The sequence below is a fragment of the Oryctolagus cuniculus genome, chromosome X (genome assembly GCF_051225735.1).
Source record: "Oryctolagus cuniculus isolate XC-2025 breed Fujian yellow rabbit chromosome X, ASM5122573v1, whole genome shotgun sequence".
Classification (NCBI taxonomy): Eukaryota; Metazoa; Chordata; class Mammalia; order Lagomorpha; family Leporidae; genus Oryctolagus; species Oryctolagus cuniculus.
Genome location: NC_142888.1, coordinates 118,351,583 through 118,372,085, shown reverse-complemented (window position 1 = coordinate 118,372,085; position 20,503 = coordinate 118,351,583). Strand labels below are relative to the sequence as shown.

The 20,503-nt window shown below is 40.5% G+C and overlaps 1 long non-coding RNA gene and 1 pseudogene across 2 annotated transcripts in view; one reads left to right on the top strand and one right to left on the bottom strand.

Annotated features, from left to right (window-relative positions):
* The window catches only part of LOC103352047 (uncharacterized), a 292,499-nt gene that overhangs the window by 213,359 nt on the left and 58,637 nt on the right, over positions 1–20,503 (bottom strand). The window lies entirely within an intron of this gene.
* Positions 2,819–3,482, top strand: LOC100350114 (large ribosomal subunit protein uL6 pseudogene; annotated as a pseudogene).

The following is a 20,503-nucleotide window of genomic DNA, read 5'->3' as shown; positions in this document are numbered from 1 at the left end:
CTACGACCTGACACCATCAAGTTATTAGAGAACATTGGAGAAACCCTTCAAGATATTGGCACAGGCAAAGAATTTCTGGAAAAGACCCGGGAGGCACAGGCAGTCAAAGCCAAAATTAACAATTGGGATTGCATCAAATTGAGAAGTTTCTGTACTGCAAAAGAAACAGTCAGCAAAGTGAAGAGGCAACCAACAGAATGGGAAAAAATATCTGCAAACTATGCAACAGATAAAGGGTTAATAACCAAAATCTACAAAGAGATCAAGAAACTCCACAAAAACAAAACAAACAACCCACTTAAGAGATGGGCCAAGGACCTCAACAGACATTTTTCAAAAGAGGAAATCCAAATGGCCAACAGACACATGAAAAAATATTCAGGATCACTAGCAATCAGGGAAATGCAAATCAAAACCACAATGAGGTTTCACCTCACCCCGGTTAGAATGGCTCACATACAGAAATCTACCAACAACAGATGCTGGCGAGGATGTGGGGGAAAAGGGACACTAACCCACTGTTGGTGGGAATGCAAACTGGTCAAGCCACTATGGAAGTCAGTCTGGAGATTCCTCAGAAACCTGAATATAACCCTACCGTTCGACCCAGCCATCCCACTCCTTGGAATTTACCCAAAGGAAATTAAATTGGGAAACAAAAAAGCGGTCTGCACCCTAATATGTGTTTTTAAAGACTGACCATGATTTTATAATTAATGTAATAGGTAGATGGGAAGTCATTATATTCATCTGCCTGGTATTGCGTAAGTTTAAAATATTCCTTAATCACAAGTCTATTTTAAAATGGTATCTTTTGCTCAATACTATACAAATAAATCAATGAGACAGAAGTAAAAAATTGAGGGTCAAATATATATGACATATTATATATATATATGTGAATTTTATTTGGCATAAAGTTGGAATTACAAATCAATGAGAAAATTATGAGTTCTTTAATAGATATTCAGAGGAAAATTGGCTCACTATATGGAGAAAAATAAACCATAATCCTTAATAATAATAACAAAAAGACAAAATCCAGCTGTATTCAAAATCAAAAAATATTAGGCAAGAACTATAAAATTAATGAAAGAACATCCTTATGACTTACAGGTAGAGAAAGAGTTCTTTAAAAATATTTTAATTTAGGTTTTTTTTTTTTTCCCCAGAGTGTCTTGGCTTTCCATGCCTGAAATACTCTCATGGGCTTTTCAGCCAGATCTGCATGCCTTAAGGGCTGATTCTGAGGCCAGAGTGCTGTTTAGGACATCTGCCATTCTATGGGTCTGCTGTGTATCTCACTTCCCATGTTGGATCATTCTCTCCCTTTTTTATTCAATCAGCTAGTATTTGCAGACACTATTCTTATTTATGTGATCCTTGGTTCTTAGTCCTATCATTACGATCAATTGTGAACAGAAATTGATCACTGGGACTAGTGAGATGGCATTGGTACATGCCACCTTGATGGGATTGAATTGGAGTCCCCTGGTATGTTTCTAACTCTACCATTTGAGGTAAGTCAGCTTGAGCATGTCCCGAATTGCACATCTCTTCCCTCTCTTATTCCCACTCTTATATTTGAAAGATCTCTGCGAGTGAGATCCCAGTGGAAAGAACGGGTCATCAAAGAAGGAGGTACCTTTCTCTGAAGGGAGGAGAGAACTTCCACTTTGACCATGGCCTTGTCTAAATATGATCAGAGTCAGTGAACTCAGGGGGCTTCCATAGCCTTGGCAGCTCATGACAAGAGCCTAGGGTGATTACTGAGGCCATAAACAGGAGTGTCAATTTGTTAAGTCAACAACAGGAGTCACTGTGCACTTACTCCTCATGTAGGATCTTTGTCCTTAGTGTGCTGTACATTGAGATTTAATGCTATAACTAGTACTCAAACAGTATTTTTCACTTTATGTTTCTGTGTGGGAGCAAACTGTTGAAATCTTTACTTAATGTATGCTAAACTGATCTTCTGTATATAAAGAGAAACAAAAATGAATCTTGATGTGAATGGAAGGGGAGAGGGAGTGGGAAAGCGGAGGGTTGTGGGTGGGAGGGACATTATGGGGGGGGGGAGCCATTGTAATCCATAAGCTGTACTTTGGAAATTTATATTCATTAAATAAAAGTTAAAAAAATAAAAAATAAATAAATAAAAATATTTTAAAATATCTCAAATGCCTAAGATACAAGGCAAGTGGCTGGAGCTGTGACTTAGCAGATAAAGCTGCCAACTGCAGTGCTGGCATCCCATGTGGGTGCCAGATTAAGTCCCAGCTGCTCCATTTCTAATCCAGCTCTATGCTATGGCCTGGAAAAGCAGTAGAAGATGGTCCAAGTCCTTGTGCCCCTGCACCCACTTAGGAGACCCGGAAGAATCTACTGGCTCCTGGCTTTGGATTGGCCCTGCTATGGCTGTTGTGTCCATTTGGGGAGTGAAACAGTGGAAGGAAGACTTCTCTCTCTCTCTGCCTCTGCCTCTCTGTACCTCTGCCTTTCAAATAATAAATAAATAAATTTAAAAAATAAAATAAAATATAAGTCATAAAATGATGAATTTTATTACATCTAAGTTAAGGATACATGTTTAATGAAGGACATCAACACCAATTATCAAATGGGATACTGAGAGAAGATGTCTACAATGTTGAAAAACAAACTAGATTAATGGCTAGAATATTTAATGAATTAGAAAAAGACAGGAACCATCCAGAAATTTAGTCAAAATTTCTAAAGAGGAGTTAACAAAAGGCTAACAATCATATATAGAAATGCTGAAACTAATGATTATTGATAAAAATGCAAATTCACTCTTTTTGCCACATCTACTGCGAGAATGAAGACCATTCTCAGCAATCAGACGGTCGACATCCCAGAAAATGTCAACATCAGTCTGAAGGGGTGCACAGTCATTGTGAAGGGGCCCAGAGGAACCCTGCGGAGGGACTTCAATCACATCAATGTGGAACTCAGTCTCCTGGGAAAGAAAAAGAAGAGGCTCCGGGTTGACAAATGGTGGGGAAATAGAAAGGAACTGGCAACTGTTTGCACGATCTGTAGTCACGTACAGAATATGATCAAGGGGGTTACACTGGGCTTCTGTTACAAGATGAGGTCAGTGTATGCTCATTTCCCCATCAACGTGGTTATTCAAGAGAATGGGTCTCTTGTTGAAATTAGAAATCTCTTGGGTGAAAAGTACATCCGAAGGGTTCGGATGAGGCCAGGTGTTGCCTATTCAGTGTCTCAAGCCCAGAAAGGTGAATTAGTGCTCGAAGGAAATGACATTGAACTTCTTTCAAATTCAGCTGCTTTGATTCAGCAGGCAACAACAGTTAAAAATAAAGATATCAGAAAATTTTTGGATGGTATCTATGTCTCTGAAAAAGGAACAGTTCAACAGGCTGATGAATAAGACCTAAAAGTTATCCGGCTGCAGAAACAAGAACCCAGATTGTGTCTTGTGGTATTTTAATAATGCAATGAGATTATTGATTTGAGAAAAAAAAAGAAAATTCAAACAATACTGAGATTTCACATCTATTGACATGACAGAAATTAGAAAACTAGATACTACCAAATGTTGTCAGGAATACTTTTAAAATTGAAATAAAAGAGTATTTTCTGATGGGATCTTAACATGTGCAGATCTGTGGTATGCTTACAAATGTTTAATTGGACTTCCATAAAAAAAGGTATACAAAAGAGTACTTCAAAAACTTTTAGAAAATGTAATTAAAGGTAACTTTACTTTCACACAAGATATTTGAAATCCATGCATATGTCAGGTCTTCAAAAAGTTCACAGAATGTGAATATTATGGAACAATGTATGGATTTTTAAAAATTTTAAAACAAAATAAAATTATCTTTGAATTCTATTTAGCCATGAACTTTTTGAAGTACCGGGTGTGTGTGTGTGTGTGTGTGTGTACTATAGTTTAATATAAACTTCATTGCGGAGGAGGTCCAAGATGTCAGAATAAGGAGGGAGCACACTGATAGTCTGGGAAAAGATGGTTTAATAAAAGTGGAGGTACTACAGTCTCAGGGAAGAGTTCGGAAAAAAACTGCAGAGGAAAATCTTCCAGAATTAGTGGGACATGCTGGACCTACTTGGAGGGCACAGGCTCCCAAGGCTCGAGACCCCAGCTGCTGAGTCTACACACCAGCGCTAGAAAGGGAGGTGAGGTGAAACAGCAGGAGCCTGAGACACTGGCAGAAAAGCGGCAGGAAGAGCCTAGAGGGAATGAGGCTTGAAACCCCATGGGGGAACGTTCACCAGACTAACTAAAGGAGAGAAAAAAAAAGGGACCGGTACGGACACAATTCTCTCTATCCACTCACTTTACAAAGTCAGGGAAGACAATAGAGCAGGCGCCATTTTGGACATACATAACAGCTGTGCCAGCTCGGGGCTGCACCTGCCCTCAACCAATCAGAAAAACCTGACTCTGATGGGGAGAAATAACAGGAGACTAAGACCTAGTGAATGTGTAGAGCTTATGAACCGGGACACTGGAAAAAAAAAAAAACTGAGAGTGTGTGGGAGAACTCACGGTGTGGCTGAGACTTAAGTAGTCTCTATGGTAGACACCACAAACTTGGTAACCTTGGGAACTCAGTGAGAGACACTGCAGGGGAATCTGAGCTTGCACTTAAGACTCCAAAGATCCTTTGTGTGATCATTGGGACAGAGCAGATGAATATTATACTCACTGGGGCTGGGGCTCAGGCACTGATCAGCATTGAGGAGAAGAGCTCAGCTGAGTGGGATTACTTCCATTCTTAATAAAAAAGAGAGCGAGTGAGAGAGAGAAGATTTACCACACAAAACCTGGGTGTGTCAACTTTGGCACATGTTAAACCTGAAGAACTGAAGAGAACTCTCTGGCCACGCCCACCACAAGCCTCTAGAGATTCACCAAAAGAAGACAGTCCACTCAATCTAGAGTCATAGTATAATGAGAAAAGCCACCACAGCGAGAAAAAAAAAAAAAAAGAAGAACCAAAGAATACCTGCACAATGACGAACAACAAACGCAGAAACTGAGGAAACAACAACAAGGAAGAATCATGCTGCTCCTAAATGAGCATGAAACTCCAACACAAGATTATGAAGACAATGAGATAGAGGAAACGCAAGCTATAGATTTCAAAAAATTTATGATAAGAACATTTACAAGTTATCAAAAACAAATACATGAACTACAGAAATCCATACAGGACAGGACAGAAAATCTCTCTTGTGAAAATGAAATCTTAAGGAGGAATCAAAATGAAATGAGGAATTTAGTAGAAAATGAAATTGAGATACTGAAGAAAAATCAAAATGAAATGAAGAATTCAATAGAACAAAGGAAAAACACATTTGAGAGCCTTAAAAACAGAATCAGTGAGATAGAAGAGAGAATATCGGACTAAGAAGACAGAGCACAGGAAGGTATACAGTCAAACCAAAGAAAAGAAGAGGAAATTAGAAATCTAAAAAATATTGTCGGGAATCTACAGGATAATATTAAAAAACCCAACATTCGAATTCTAGGAGTTCCTGAAGGCATGGAGAGAGAGAATGGATTAGATTATCATTACCCCAATACCCAATGAAACAGAGACCCTACAAAAAAACTACAGACCAAAATCCTTTCTGAACATGTATGAAAAAAATCTTCAAATACTAACAAACAAAATCCAGAAGATTGTTAGCTATATTATACACCAGGGCCAGTGGTATTTATTCCTGGAATGCAAGGATGGCTCAATACAAAAAAAATCAATCAATATACTCACCACATTAGAATGAAGGGGGAAAGACATGATAATTTCAATTAATGCATAAAAACTTGATAAAATTCAAAACATATTAATGTACAATAAGAACATGAAATATACTCAATGTCATTAATCATTAGAAAGATACAAACCAAAATGACAATGAGATATCAACTCATACCCAAAGATTTATTTATTTACTTGAAAGTCAGAGTTACACAGAGAGAGAAGGAGAGGCAGAGAGAGAGAGAGAGAGAGAGGTCTTCCATCACTGGTTCACTCCCTATTTGGCCACAACAGCTGGAGCTGCGCCGATCCAAAGCCAGTAGCCAGGAGCTTCTTCCAGGACTCCCACGAAGATGCAGGGGCCTGAGGACTTGGATCATCTTCTGCTTTCCCAGGATATAGCAGAGAGCTGGATCGGAAGTGGAGCAGCCAGGACTTGAACCGGTGCCGATATGGGATGTCAGCACTGCAGGCAGCAGCTTTATCTGCTATACCACAGCACTGGCCTGCACACGCTTTTTTTTAAAAGTGTAAGTGCTACTATTAGAAGAAATATGGAGAGATTGGAACTCATGCACTGCTGGTAGGAAGGTAAAATGGTAAATTAGGATAGTGCTATTGAAAACAGTATAGTGTTTCCTCATAAATAATTAAAAATAGAATTACCATATGGTCCAGCAATTCCACTTCTAATAATATTCCCAAAATACTTGAAATCAGGATCTCAGATAGGTACTTGCACAGTCATGTTCATAGCAGTATTCACAATAAGTAAAATGTAGAAACAACCCAAGGGTAAGGATCCATTGACAGATATAAAAGCAAATTGTGATATATACATAAAAAGGAAGAAAATTTTAACATATGCTACAATATGAATGATCCTTGAGGATACTATGCTAAGTGAAATAAGTCTGTGACAAAAAGACAAATATGGTATGATTGCATTTATATGAGATACTCTGAAAAGTCTAAAACACAAAGATAGAAAATAGAAATGAATGTACAGTTAAAACTTAAGATGGTAAATTTTATTATATCTATTTTACCAAAATAAAATTTTTTAATGCCTTAAAAGAAGTATGGTCAATAAACATTAATAGATAATTTACAAAAGAGAAACTAATAAACACCTGAAAAGGGAGTTTAATAACAGTAGTCCCAAATAAATACAAATGAAACAAAATCACTTTTAACCTATTATCGACAGAAAACTTTTACAAATTTAACAGAGTTTATTCAACAAACAATGATTCATGGAATCCACCTGAGTCACGATCATCGCATGCTATAATGTAGGTAGTGAGTATTTATAGACAGAACATGGAAGTAAAGAAATGGCATGACTGGTCACAAGTAGGCATTTGCCTTATTAAGATATGGTCAGATAAGCTGGCAGCCTGTGACTAGCTGAAGCTCAGCTGCTTGGGCTCCACTGAGACCTTGAAATCTGTTACAAAACCTATATTCAGGGGCTGGCGCTGTGACATAGTGGACTAGTCGTATGCCTATGGCGCCAGCATCCCACATGTGTGCCAGTTCAAGTTTTGGCTGCTCCTCTTCCTATCTAGAGCTTTGCTTTTGGCCTGGGAAGGCAGTAGAGTATGGCCTGGGTGCTTGGACCCCTGCACCTGTGTGGGAGACCCAGAGGAGGTTCCTGGCTCCTAATCAGTCAGGCTCTGACCATTGCAGCCTTTTGGGAAGTGAACCAACAGATGAAGGGCCTTTCTCTCCATCTCTCCATCTCTCTCTCTCTCTCTCTCTCTCTCTCTCTCTAACTCTGCCATTCAAATAAATAAAATTTTGAATTAAAACATTTTGAAAATGCAAAACCTATATTCATAATTTTGGGTTTAGTTTGTATACGTACTAAGTTAGGCTGCAGTTTTCTATGCATGGCCCTAAAGAATAGATTCATCCTCAAGCCAAATTTAATACATTTCAAAAATTTACTATTGATGCTAGTCATTCCTGGACACCTTAAAAGAGTATAACACTCATAAGTCCTAACTTGAACCATCACCTGCTACCTCCCACAGTACATACTAGCAGGAAGCGGGAATTGGAAGCCAAGCTAAGAATCCAACTCAGGAACTCCAATATATAGATATTCCAGTGTCTTAACCATTGCACCAAATGTCCACACCTGATTGCTCAATTTTTAATGATGTTAAGACTAATCAGTGGGTTTAGTTGTTGGCAACTTGATCCATTAAATTTCCCTACCAACATTTTACCTAATGCTTGGTTAATTGGTGATGGTCATTTTCTAGATCTATTGTTTCATGGGGTCTACAAAATGGTACTTCTCAATCAACCCTTCTGCATTTATTAGCAGACATTTCTCAATAAAGAGAGAATTTTCGTATCACCTTTTTGGCTATTCCAAAGTGAAGGGTGATAAAGTAAATATAACATATGAGACCACAGAGAAAATAGCAAACAGATTGAGTACAAAATCAAAAGAATTAAGAGAAAATCTTTCATCTTTAATTTGAATTTTAAACATCAGTGTGAACTCATAGTACATGTCTTTTTCATTTTCTAAAACCTACACAAGGGCTGGCATTGTGGCACAGCAGGTTAAGCCACTAGTTGCCATGCTGGCATGCCATATAAAAGTGCTGGTTCAAGTCCCAGTTGCTCCACTTCCAATCCATCTTCTTGCTAATGCTATTAGCAAGGCAGAAGATGGCTCAGATACTTGAGTCCCCACCATATATGTGAGAGACCGAGTGAAGAAGAGATAGAAAGAAAGAGAACTTCCATCAGCTATTTTATTCCCCAAATGCCTGCAATGGCCAAGGTTGGGGCCAGGCCAAAGTCAGGAGCCAGGAACTGCATCTGGGTCTCCCATGTAGGTGGCAGGAGCCCAAGCACTTGGGCCATCTTTTACTGCAATCCCAGGTGCATTAACAGGGAGCTGGATCAGAAGTAGAGTATCCAGTACTTGCTCTGATATGGGATCCAGCATTGCAGGCAGTAGCTTAACCAACTGTGTAAAAATGCCAGCCCAGGAAATATTATTAATTGTATGTGGCTATGCCTTTTTAGAGTGTCCTCACTGTTAGGCTAGTGGTCATATATATCAGGGTACTTTTACAGGAATAAATTAACTCACTCCTAGGCAAAGATTATCTCTGGCTGTTTAAATCATAAATTTGGTGGGCATGTATTAGGTTGTAACTATCTTAACTTACTGACTAATCTGAGGATCTTAAAAATGGACAGTCAGACATACTGTGCATCAAGATTCAATGCAACAGGACTTAAAACACAACGGTTGGCCATAAGAGGTACACCTTGAAATTTCATCAAAAGAAGGCTGCTCTCATGGCCCTGGATCTAGTCTTCTACTCTACCAGCTCACTGTTTCTTCCCTCCTGAATATTTAGGTGTTCTTAGCTCAAGCTTGGGAACACCAGTGGTCAATCTTATAACACTGTTGATGTTGCTGCTGCCATTCCAACGATCCCAGTGCTATAACCATTACAGATTTTTTTTCTGTCCCTATTATCCAGTGTTACCTCTCTTCGTGATCCATATAAACTTTTTCAACTGACCTTGGAGAACTGGCCCCGTAAGACCTCTTCAGCTGAACAGCTCCATATGCCAAGGAGAAGTTAACACCACACAGTTGAGCTAAATGTATGCATTAGTCAGTCTTTGGTGACTAGAATGAAATAAGTGGGGCACACTAACTTTATAAATAAAATGTTTATTTGAGTTCATGGTTTTGGAGGTTCATAGTCAAAGATCAGGTAGGCCCCAGTAGCTTGGTCACTGGTAACAGAATTTTTGCTGATAAAATTCCAATATGGCACAGAACATTACATGCTAAGAGACAGAAAGCATATAGGTCTATGTATATCTGTAAAGTCTCTCTCCCTCTCCTTATAAAATCCACCAGGACTTAATCATGAGGGCTCCACCCTAATGTACTAATCTAATCGTATCTAAACACCAAAGTCAGATTAAGTTTCCACTCTCCTAATGTGATTAACATTAGACTTTAGCAATCAAAATCCTGCACAAGTTCAAAAGAACAAATCATACTTAAACCACAGCAGAGTGTCTATGTCCCTGTGTCTCCCCATGGGCTATAATATGTCTAAAGTCTAATTCTCTATCAAAGTATCAAAATGGTTCTGCAATTGTTCCATGTTCTCCCATCTTAGTATGATTCCTCTGACTTTCTGAGCTATCTCAATCACCCAGCAATCTTCCTTTGTGTATGATAAGAGAAATGGAGTTATTAATCTTAGCAGCCTTTCTTAAGAAGGACCCTAAGGAACTGCCTTCACACGACAGAATCCCAGAGCTCTGCATGCATACCGACCCTTCCAGGATGCTCACTATCCATAGAGAAATAAAAAGCCATCTCTTCCTGGAACAAAAATGAAACACAAGAGAGGACAGCAATCACAGGTAATGTTTAGAACAAAAGGAAAACGCTGAGCAAACAAATTAAGGCCTTTGCTCTGAAAAGTGAAGCCAGGCAAATGCACCTTAAGGGCTTTCAACACTATAGCAGCAATTAATACCCAAAATGGAACCTGAACAAGAACTGAGCATAACAGCACAAGATTTCAGCCTCCAATAAAAATTTCAGGAAGAGTGAAGGACATTTTCTATCTAGTCCTGGTAAAAAACTCCCGTTAGATTTAAAGTCACAGTTTTAATACCTAAGTGCTATATTTTAATAGATGGATAGATATACAAATAGATCAAAAGATTAACAGATACACTGATAGATGGATAGAATAAAGAAATATACTATATTTCCATTAAATATGTACATTATCAAATCCTGTTTAAAACATACATGTGGGGGCTGGCGCTCTGGCATAGCGGGTAAAGCTGCCGCCTGCAGTGCCGGCATCCCATATTGGCGCCAGTTTGAGTCCCAGCTGTTACACTTCCTATCCTGCTCTCTGCTATGGCCTGAGAAAGCAGTGGAAGATGACCCAAGGACTTGGGCCCCTGCATCCGCGTGGGAGACCCAGAAGAAGCTCCAGGCTTCCGGCTTTGGATTGGCACAGCTCCGGCCACTGCAGCCATCTGGGAAGTAAACCAGTGGATGGAAGACCCCTCCCCTCCCCTTCTTCCCCTCCCCTTCTTCCCCTCCCTCCCTCCCTCCCTTTCTCTCTCTCTCTCTCTCTCTCTCTCTCTCTTTCATGTTCCATTGCTTTGATGGTTTTCTTATTGTTTTTCCATAAAAATCTGTGACTGACTAAATCATGCAATAGATTCCTTCTCCATAGCTGTTATTTAGAAAAATATCACAATCCCTTGCCATAATGCATCAATTATCCTTGGTTGCTGATATCCAGATTATGGATATATTTCCCAGAAAACAACCAGACTGATATCAAAGCAAATGGCACCAGGACCAGGCTCCTGGTCAACAAACAGTAAAATAGTCCACATCCATTTTGTCCTCTCCAAATAATATGACAAAATTAGAATATCTCTCCAAGGTAAATTATCATACCTGCTCCTATCCCATCCACCCTCAAACTGAAGAATTATCTGTTTGTAATCTATTCATATACAGAGGAGAATTAGTTTTTTTCTAATCTTTTAGCAAACATCTAATTGGGCTCACTAGGAGCTCTTTGTGCATCCACTCAGGAATCATGCAGCTAGTGCTCCCTACTTCATCCTACACTGGCCCCCTTACACCAAGCTCATGTGCATATGTTACAGGGAGGCAGGGGTGGGGGCATGTACAGTGCCATTGTATCAGACCTCCACTTATTTGTAATAAACACTTAGCAGACAGAAAAATTCTCAAAGGCTATTTATTAAGCTCCCAACATCCTTGGGGTACTGTGCAGGGCACTGTAATTACAGGAAACGGTTTTGACTCTGCTTCTTTTGGGACTGCCTGGCTGGGAGGCCCAGAGAGTGGGCCATGGTAACCACTCTTCATTTTCCTGGGGCATTGTAACCCTAATGAGATCCATTCTGATTGCAATTAGAAAAGTGTGCAGCAGGTGAAGCCATATGGAGTGTGGTCATCTTGAAGCAGAATCTGAAAGGGGGCTTTTGTCTACCCAGCTCTGTACACGCATTTTCTAAAATCAGGTCCCACCTGGTCCTGCCACAGCCCTGTAAAGAACAGGAACTGTCTGAGAGCTAAAGCTTCAATCCATGTTCACATTACAAAAGAAAGGAGGAAGCTATTGAGTGCCTACTGTGTGCCAGGTGCTGTGTTAGACTTTTTCTCACATCATCCCCATACCATCAACCTCTCAGTGAGCCACTTACCATAAATAATATTCTACAGAAACCAAGACCCAGAGAGGTCATCAGGCCTGCCATAAATTGCCCAGCTTGAAAAAGACAGCTCCTGGATCACCATGACTGCACCAAATCTCCTGACAAATGTTTTCCATTACATAGGGAAGTTGCCATTAAAATCTCAAACTTTATGTTTCTTTGTGTTTTTTTTTAATTTTGCTTTCAATGCTTGGCTGGTATGAATAGATTTTCATAAAGGATTCCTTTTTGCACAGGGTCCTTAAGCTCTTTTTGTCCTACACTACATGACAACTGACTGGGAGCAGCCACTGACTACCCAGAAGCCCCCACAGCCCACCTGCCCTTGTCATCTTCCATTCAGAGGTAGATGGGTTGAAAATAATATCCCAGTAACATGTATATAATTGTATTATACTTATTGCCATAACTATTGCCCTGATACAGGCTGGATAAACTTGGTGATGAAAAACTCTTTCACTGCATACAATGACTTTTTATTGGATCCACAGTACCTCTTCCCTTCCCTCTTCCTCCCTCTTCCCTGTGCCTCTCACCCTTATATCTGCCCCCACCACAGCAAATCCAACCAATAGGATAGAGATAAAGGAAACTTAGAGTCCACAGTTCAGGGTCACATTGGTCTATTAAAGCCTAACAAAGAGTAAAGCTTTATGCTGAAGAAAACACGTTTACCTTGAATTTGTGAATTGAGAGCCTTTTGAAGGAGCCAGAGAAAACCTTTAATATTGGGCAAAACCTATTATTCCATAGGCTGCAATAAAACAGTATTTAATTCTAGGTGGCCACGTGGCCTAGCATACTAACCCTCAGAAGAATGTGTACTATGCAAAGAAAGGAGCTTAGGCTCTAATGAGAGAATTTAATTATTGGGTATAAACATCAATAAATGACAGAATTGTATATTTGTATGTAAATATATAAAAATGATTAATGGGGAGAGAAAGTATTTTTCTAAAACAGAACTATTTAGTCTTCTCAAGACCTATGCGAATTCCTATAATTGAGTCTAGGGCTCCTTTGTACTTCCAGAAAGCATGTAACAACTTGTCCAATGTTCCGCCCTACCAGCTCCCTCTCCAAACTGCTGTACCCACATGCAGGCTCACCTCTGCTTTAGGCTCAGGACCAATGCTGCAGCCGTTAGTAGTGGTGGCTTTAAGACACTCCATTTAATCTTTGGGGGAACTTAGCATCTGGCCAACCTTTGCTGACAGCTCTGCTGACCTTGTACCTTAATGTTAGGAACTGGTTTTCTGCCTTATTGTCATCATTGGACTCCAAATTCCTGTCAGTGGTCTTGTAGCTGTATCTCTATTCTGAACCACTGGATGCAAGTCTTACCCTTGATCTGCTCAGTACCTCAGTTTGGAGGTATAGAGAACAAGGCAGAAAGGTCTTGCCCTGCAGGGAGAGCCTGCCCTCAAACTCCAGCCCACTGCCTAGGCTCTGTCAATCTGTTCGCAGCCTGCCTTCCCCAATATGTCCACACTTCTCTGGTGCCTGGCTCATGGCAATTTCCTCACTCCCTTCCCACTGCCTCTCTCACACCAGGTTGGTAGGGTTGGATCAAGAGCAGCAAACATCACTAACCATGGCCTATACATTTAACTCCCCATAAATCTCAACATCCAATAGAATATCTTAGTAGCATTACAAATCAAACTACTGGGGTCGGCGCTGTGGCGCAGTGGGTTAACGCCATGGCCTGAAGCGCTGGCATCCCATATGGGTGCCAGTTCGAGACCTGGATGCTCCACTTCCCATCCAGCTCTCTGCAACGGCCTGGGAAAGCAGAAGATGCTTGGGCCCCTACACCCATGTGGGAGACCTGGAAGAAGCTCCTGGCTCCTGGCTTCATCAATACGAAGCAGCTCTGGCCATTGCAGCCATCTGGGGAGTGAACCAGCGGATGGAAGACCTCTCTCTCTCTCTCTCTCTCTCTCTGCCTCTCCTTCTCTCTCTGTGTGTAACTCCAACTTTCAAATAAACAAATAAATCTTTTTAAAAAATCCAAATACCATACTCAGTCCTTCACATGTCTTTGGGCACAAAGGGAAAAGCTGAAGTGCAACAGACTCAAATATTTTGGGGAAAATAAACTGCACTTTTTCCTAGCATCTGGCTGAACCACTGCAATACAATGGTTTAAAGATAAAACAAGGATTTGGAGAAGGTACAACATTCTGCAGATCAGCTGCTTTAATTTAATAGTCCTTTCCCTATATTCCAGAACTTCAGGGGCCAGCGAAGCTGACTAGGACAAATAGGTCAAGGAAGTAATTTGCCCAGCCATCATTACCACTCAAGTATGCTTGATTTTTCTTACCTTTAAAATTTCATTTCTTCTCTAAGAACCAGAAACACTATTATAAAAACCTCAAATTCCAAAGAGTATAAAGAGAAAATACCTGTCATCCTAATATCAAAGCCAAGAATAATCTTTTTTTTTCCTATCCTTTTGCTATTTTCAGCAGCTGCAACCTGTTTTAGAAGACAGACAATTCTGAGTATCTTAATGCTCCATGAACAACTAACTCCACTTTCTAGTCCAAGTAGCTGTCAAGTACTGTGGGAACACCATCTTTCATGGGAGTATAACAAGCAGATTCAGGAGGGATGTCACTGCCCTGACACTTCTCCATTCTTAGATTCACCAACTTCAGGGGAAAAGAATGAGAGCATATAGTCTGGGCTGGCCTGTGGTACAGTGAGTTAAGTGACACTTGGGACATGCTGGTTCAAGTGCTGGCTGCTCTGCTTCTAATCCAGCTCCCTGTTAATGCAACTGGGAAGAACCAGATGATGGTCCACATACTTGGGTTTCTGCAACCCTTGTGGGAAACCCAGATGGAGTTCCTAGCACCTAGCATCAGTTTGTTCCAGCACCAGCCGTTGTGGCCATTTGGGGAGTGAACCAGCAAATGGAAGATCGATCTCTCAATCCCTCAATCATTTGATATTCTCTCTCTCTCTCTCTCTCTCTCTCTCAAATAAATAAATCTGAAAAACAGATCAAATTCCATCTATTACAGACCAGATACCTCTTTCCAAAAATGGCTGAGGGACCATGGAGACAAATAATAGCTAACATTTAGTTAAGATATCATTCACAATGTTCCACGGACTGAGCTATGAAACAAGAGCTTAAGAGTCAACCAATAACATTGGGGTCAGCACTGTGGTGGAGTGGGTAAAGCCACTGCCTGCAGTGCCAGCATCCCATATGGGCGCCAGTTCAAGTCCCAGCTGCTCTACTTCCCATTCAGCTCTCTGCTATGGTGTGTGGAAAAGCAGTGGAAGATGGCCTAAGACCTTGGGACCCTGCACCTACATGGGAGACCAGGAAGAAGCTCCTGGCTCCTGGCTTCGGATCAGCCCAGCTCTGGCCATTGCAGCCAACTGGGGAGTGAACCAGAGGATGGAAGACCTCTCTCTCTGTCTCTGCCTCTCCTTCTATCTCTGTGTAATTCTTTCAAGTAAATAAATAAATCTTTAAAAAAAGTTAACCAATAACCTAAAAGTTTAAGAGAGAAATGAATAAATATGTGATAGATTATCACTCATCAATTCAAAAAGTTTTCAAATATATACAATGAAATAAATTCTTATTTTAAAAATTTTAACAGATAAAAATTGTATTCATTTATGGGGTATCATATGATGTCTCAATACATGTATACATTGCATAATGTCCTATCAAGGTAAATATCTTCTCCTCAAGCATTTAACATTTTTAAAATATTTTCTTTATTTCTTTGAAAGGCAAAGTTACAGAGAGATGGAAAGACAGAGACAGAGAGCTTCCATCTGCTTGTTTACTACCTAAATGGCCACAATGAACAGGGCTGGGCAAGGCCAAAGCCAGGAGCTTCATCTGAGTCTCCCACATGGGTGTCAGGGGCCCAAACACTAATGTGCCCATCTTAAGGCACATTAGCTGGGAGCTGGATTATAAGTGAACTATCCGGGACTCGAACCAGTACCCATTTGGGAATCTGGCATTGCAGGTGGCAGTTTAAACCACTAGGCCACAACGCTGGCCCCTTAACACCTCTTTATGGTAAAAACACTCCAAATCCTATATTCTGGTTTTCTGATAAACAACATACTAACTACAGTCACTCTACTGTGCAACAGAACACCAGAACCTAGCTATAACTCATTATACATTTTGTTCACTTAAAGAAGCAAGATTCAAAAATATGCAACCTGCATATCCCAATTATTTTTAAAGCCAACACAAAGGGAAAATCACATAAGAATATATAACAATTATGTTAAAAGTAGGTAGGCCAGACATGGCATAGCAGGTTAAGCCACCACTTAAAACAACTATATCCCATAACAAAGTGCCACTTCAGGTTCTAATTACTGTTTCCAATCCAGCTTCCCACTAATGTTTACTGGGAGGTAAAAAACGAGGGCTCATGGGGTCAGTGCTGTGGCGTAGTGGGTAACGCCATTGCCTGAAGTGCCGGCATCCCATGTGGGTGCCAGTTCGAGTCCCGGCTGCTCCTCTTCTGATCCAGATCTCTACTATGGCCTGGGAAAGCAGTAGAAGATGACCCAAGTCCTTGGGCCCCTGCACCCACATGGGAGACCCAGAAGAAGCTCCTGGCTCTGACCATTGTAGCCAACTGGGGAGTGAACCAGCGGATGGAAGACTTTTCTCTCTCTCTGCCTCTCCTCCTCTATGTAACTCTGCCTTTCAAATAAATAAATAAATCTTTAAAAAATGAGGGCTCAAATACTTTGGGTCTTACTCCCCATGTGGAAGAACCAGATGGAGTTATAAGTTTCTGGCTTCAGTCTGGTCCAGCCCTGGCTTTTGGGGGCATTAGGGAAGCAAAACAGTGGGTGAAGATTCATATTTTCTCTCTCTCTCTCTCTCTCTCTCTCTCTCCCTCTCCCTCTCCCTCTCTCCCCCTCACAAATACTTTGTCTTTTAAGTAGATGGAAAAATGAATAAGTAATCATTTATTTTTAAAAACAGGGAGGACGAACTACATTATTAGTAGGTCCCAGTACAAAATGAAAATGAAAATATATGGCTCCTTATTGAAAAAGTATTAAGAATGTCAAATGAGCAACAACAGCAGGAGCATTCAATCAACTTCAAGGTCCTTCTAGGCACTGGTAGACTGACTATATAGGTTGTATGCCCAGGAAGTAGGCCTGGTGCCCGTATGGTATCTATGGGTGTTCATTACCAGTAAGTGTTTTCCTTTTGGAATTTTTCTGTATTCTCCAAGCTCTACTAAGTACACAAATGTTGTTATTTATTATAAGAAAATACAGTGAATAATTTTAAAAGAATCAACCAGCAAAAGTTAACAGGTATCTACCTATAATTATGAAAGAACATGATTTGTAACACTAGCCATACAGACACATGAGGACTGAATCTGGGGTGCAGTGAGAGGTAGAAATCTGATCAGGAGTGACAAAGCTAAAAGTTGCCACAGAACAAAGAGAGGCAGAAGGGAATCCCTATATCAGGGTGAATTTTCAGCCTTATGTGCAGGCAAACAATACTTCCACAGTAAGCAAGGATCACAGCAGTGGTAGCATTAATAGTCTTATTGATTGGCAAGGCACCTGTAACTTGTGATCATTGCAGAAAGAAACTGTGCTAAGAAATTTAAAAGTTAAAACTGATAGTCTATTAAGGAATAAAAAATACCCAAACGGGAATGAGAATTCAGGAGTTTCATCAACCAAGGTTGTAGAGGCAAGTTCCAGAGTTACCCTAAGTATTTAGTATCTATACCCTTGAGTTGGTATGAGGGGCAAACTACATATATTTCACTAATTTAGTTTAGCTAATATTTTGGTCTCTCACTATCCAACTAGAGTTATACTCTGCCAGGACTGAAATTTTTAACTGTTTCATTCACCATTATATAGCCAACCCCCTGGAATATTCTTAGCACATAGTAGACACCCAATAAATTTTCATTGAATAAATTATATGTAAACAATTCCAAGTTTGTTCCAATTCTTATTTCTTTATGTGTGAAACAGAGAGAGATTAGAAATAGATGGGACAGTCTAGGTGACAAGAATGATCAAAATAGAATATCCTTATTGAACTCAAAAGGGAATATGAAATATTTCTTCCTAATCATTCAGTATCGTAATTATTCAGTGTTCATTTCACTGGGGATGCAGTGGTCAAATGTGAGCAACACACCTATCTACATATCATTGAGATAAATCAATTCTTGAAAATTCCCCCAGAAGACATACTGTCATTCCAGTTAGCTTCAACAGATGACCCTAGACATCACACAATTTCATAACTATTTTGAAATTGTATTAAAAATTCCTGACACCACATCTTCTGACGACAGGTAGAAAGGAAGAAAATGAAAACAATTACCGATATGTTGATAGCTGAGAAGAGTTAAAAGGAATGAGAACCACCTGCTTCCTCCTTCATGCCAAGACCCTGTTCAGTGTGTACACATGGACAACACAGCAGATGATGCACAGCCACAAGGTACCCCCCACCTCCCCGACAAAGATTTCCTCAATGCCAAAAGGCCTCTTCCACCTGGTGAAGGTAAATCCAGGTACAAAATACTTTTCCCTCCTTTTCATGCCATTCCTTTCACCAAGAAACATTTCTAATGCTCTAACAGTACCAACAGCAGGTACTCTTCTGAATCTACCACTGCAGGCCTTTTCTGAATCAAGAGAGAAATAAATGCATGTGCATTTCAACACATTTTTATTTTCTTTCCCTGATATATCATAAAAGAATACAGTTTATTGGACCTGTAGAGAGATAGAATGTATTTCGCATTGCCTAAAATGCAAGGTATGCCTAAGGGACTGAGCTGAGACCCACACTCACCAAAGATCAAAGCAAAGCAAAGAATGGCATTTTATTTGACCAAGATTTACAATGACGCATTCTAGACTATGAGTGGACACATTCTAAGAAGGCCCATCTATCCAGGTACTCACCATCCTGGCCTAGAATAAGGACAGCAAGATGACTCTTAGGACAATGTCTTGATTTAGAGACAGAATTGTGGAATGCATGCATGGGAAAGGGCATTCATAGAGAAGACACAGACTGTGATCTACCACATGTAATACATAAAAGGCAATGAAGCACACCTGAGCTTATCAGGTAACTCACCCAAGCTTGCTTTCTTCTCTTTTTTTAGCCTAAGGCAGCACACATGAACTAGTAGTAGGACAAAACCATCTGCTACCATGGAATTTGGTTTTTGGGGGGGTGCTTTTCTTTTTAAAATCTTAATTAGTTTTTAAAAGATTAAATATAACTTGTAGATACAATTCTTTTATTTATTTATTTATTTGACAGGTAGAGTTACAGACAGTGACAGAGAGAGACAGAGAGAAAGGTCTTCCTTCCATTGGTTCACCCCCCCAAATGGCTGCCATGGCCAGCGCTGTACCAATTCAAAGCCAGGAGCCAGGTGCTTCCTCCTGGTCTCCCATGCGGGTGCAGGGGCCCAAAGCACCTAGGCCATCTTCCACTGCCCTCCAGGGCCACAGCAGAGAGCCGAAATGGAAGAGGAGCAGCCGGGACTAAAACCCAGCACCCATATGGGATGCCGGCACCGCAGGTGGAGGATTAACCAACTGAGCCATGGCACCGGCCCCTGTAGATACAATTCTAAGAATATGATGTTCCCTTCCTTCTTCCCTCCCCCTCTCTCCTTCCCTCCCACATTCCTTTTAGTTTTTGAGGTAATAGTTTAAATTTACTTTACAGTAAAAAAGGCTTAAATAAGTTTAACAAGTAAAAAGCCTAGTGGGAATATAAACAAAGGCTATAAACAATAGTTGAATGGAAAAACGATCATCTCACACATATACAGTAAATTTTAAAGTAATCACAGATCATGAAAACTATAGTAGTATAACATTCTTAACCATTGGTTTAACAAAGATATAAAAGAAAGTTTTACAAAACTATATATGCAGCAATACTGATACACACAGGCATTTATTTTGTGTTTTGTTTTTGTTTGTTGATTTTTTTTTTATTTTAAGATTTCAGTTCCGGCTGCCGCCATGGCTCACTAGGCTAATCCTCGGCCTTGCAGCGCCAGCACACCGGGTTCTAGTCCCGGTCGGGGCGCCAGATTCTGTCCCGGTTGCCCCTCTTCCAGGCCAGCTCTCTGCTGTGGCCAGGGAGTACAGTGGAGGATGGCCCAAGTACTTGGGCCCTACACCCCATGGGAGACCAGGAGAAGTACCTGGCTCCTGCCATCGGATCAGCGTGGTGTGCCGGCCACAGCGCGCCGGCCGCGGCGGCCATTGGAGGGTGAACCAACGGCAAAGGAAGACCTTTCTCTCTGTCTCTCTCTCACTGTCCACTCTGCCTGTCAAAAAAAAAAAAAAGATTTCAGTTCCCACATATAAGGGAGAACATGTAATAGTTGTATTTCCAT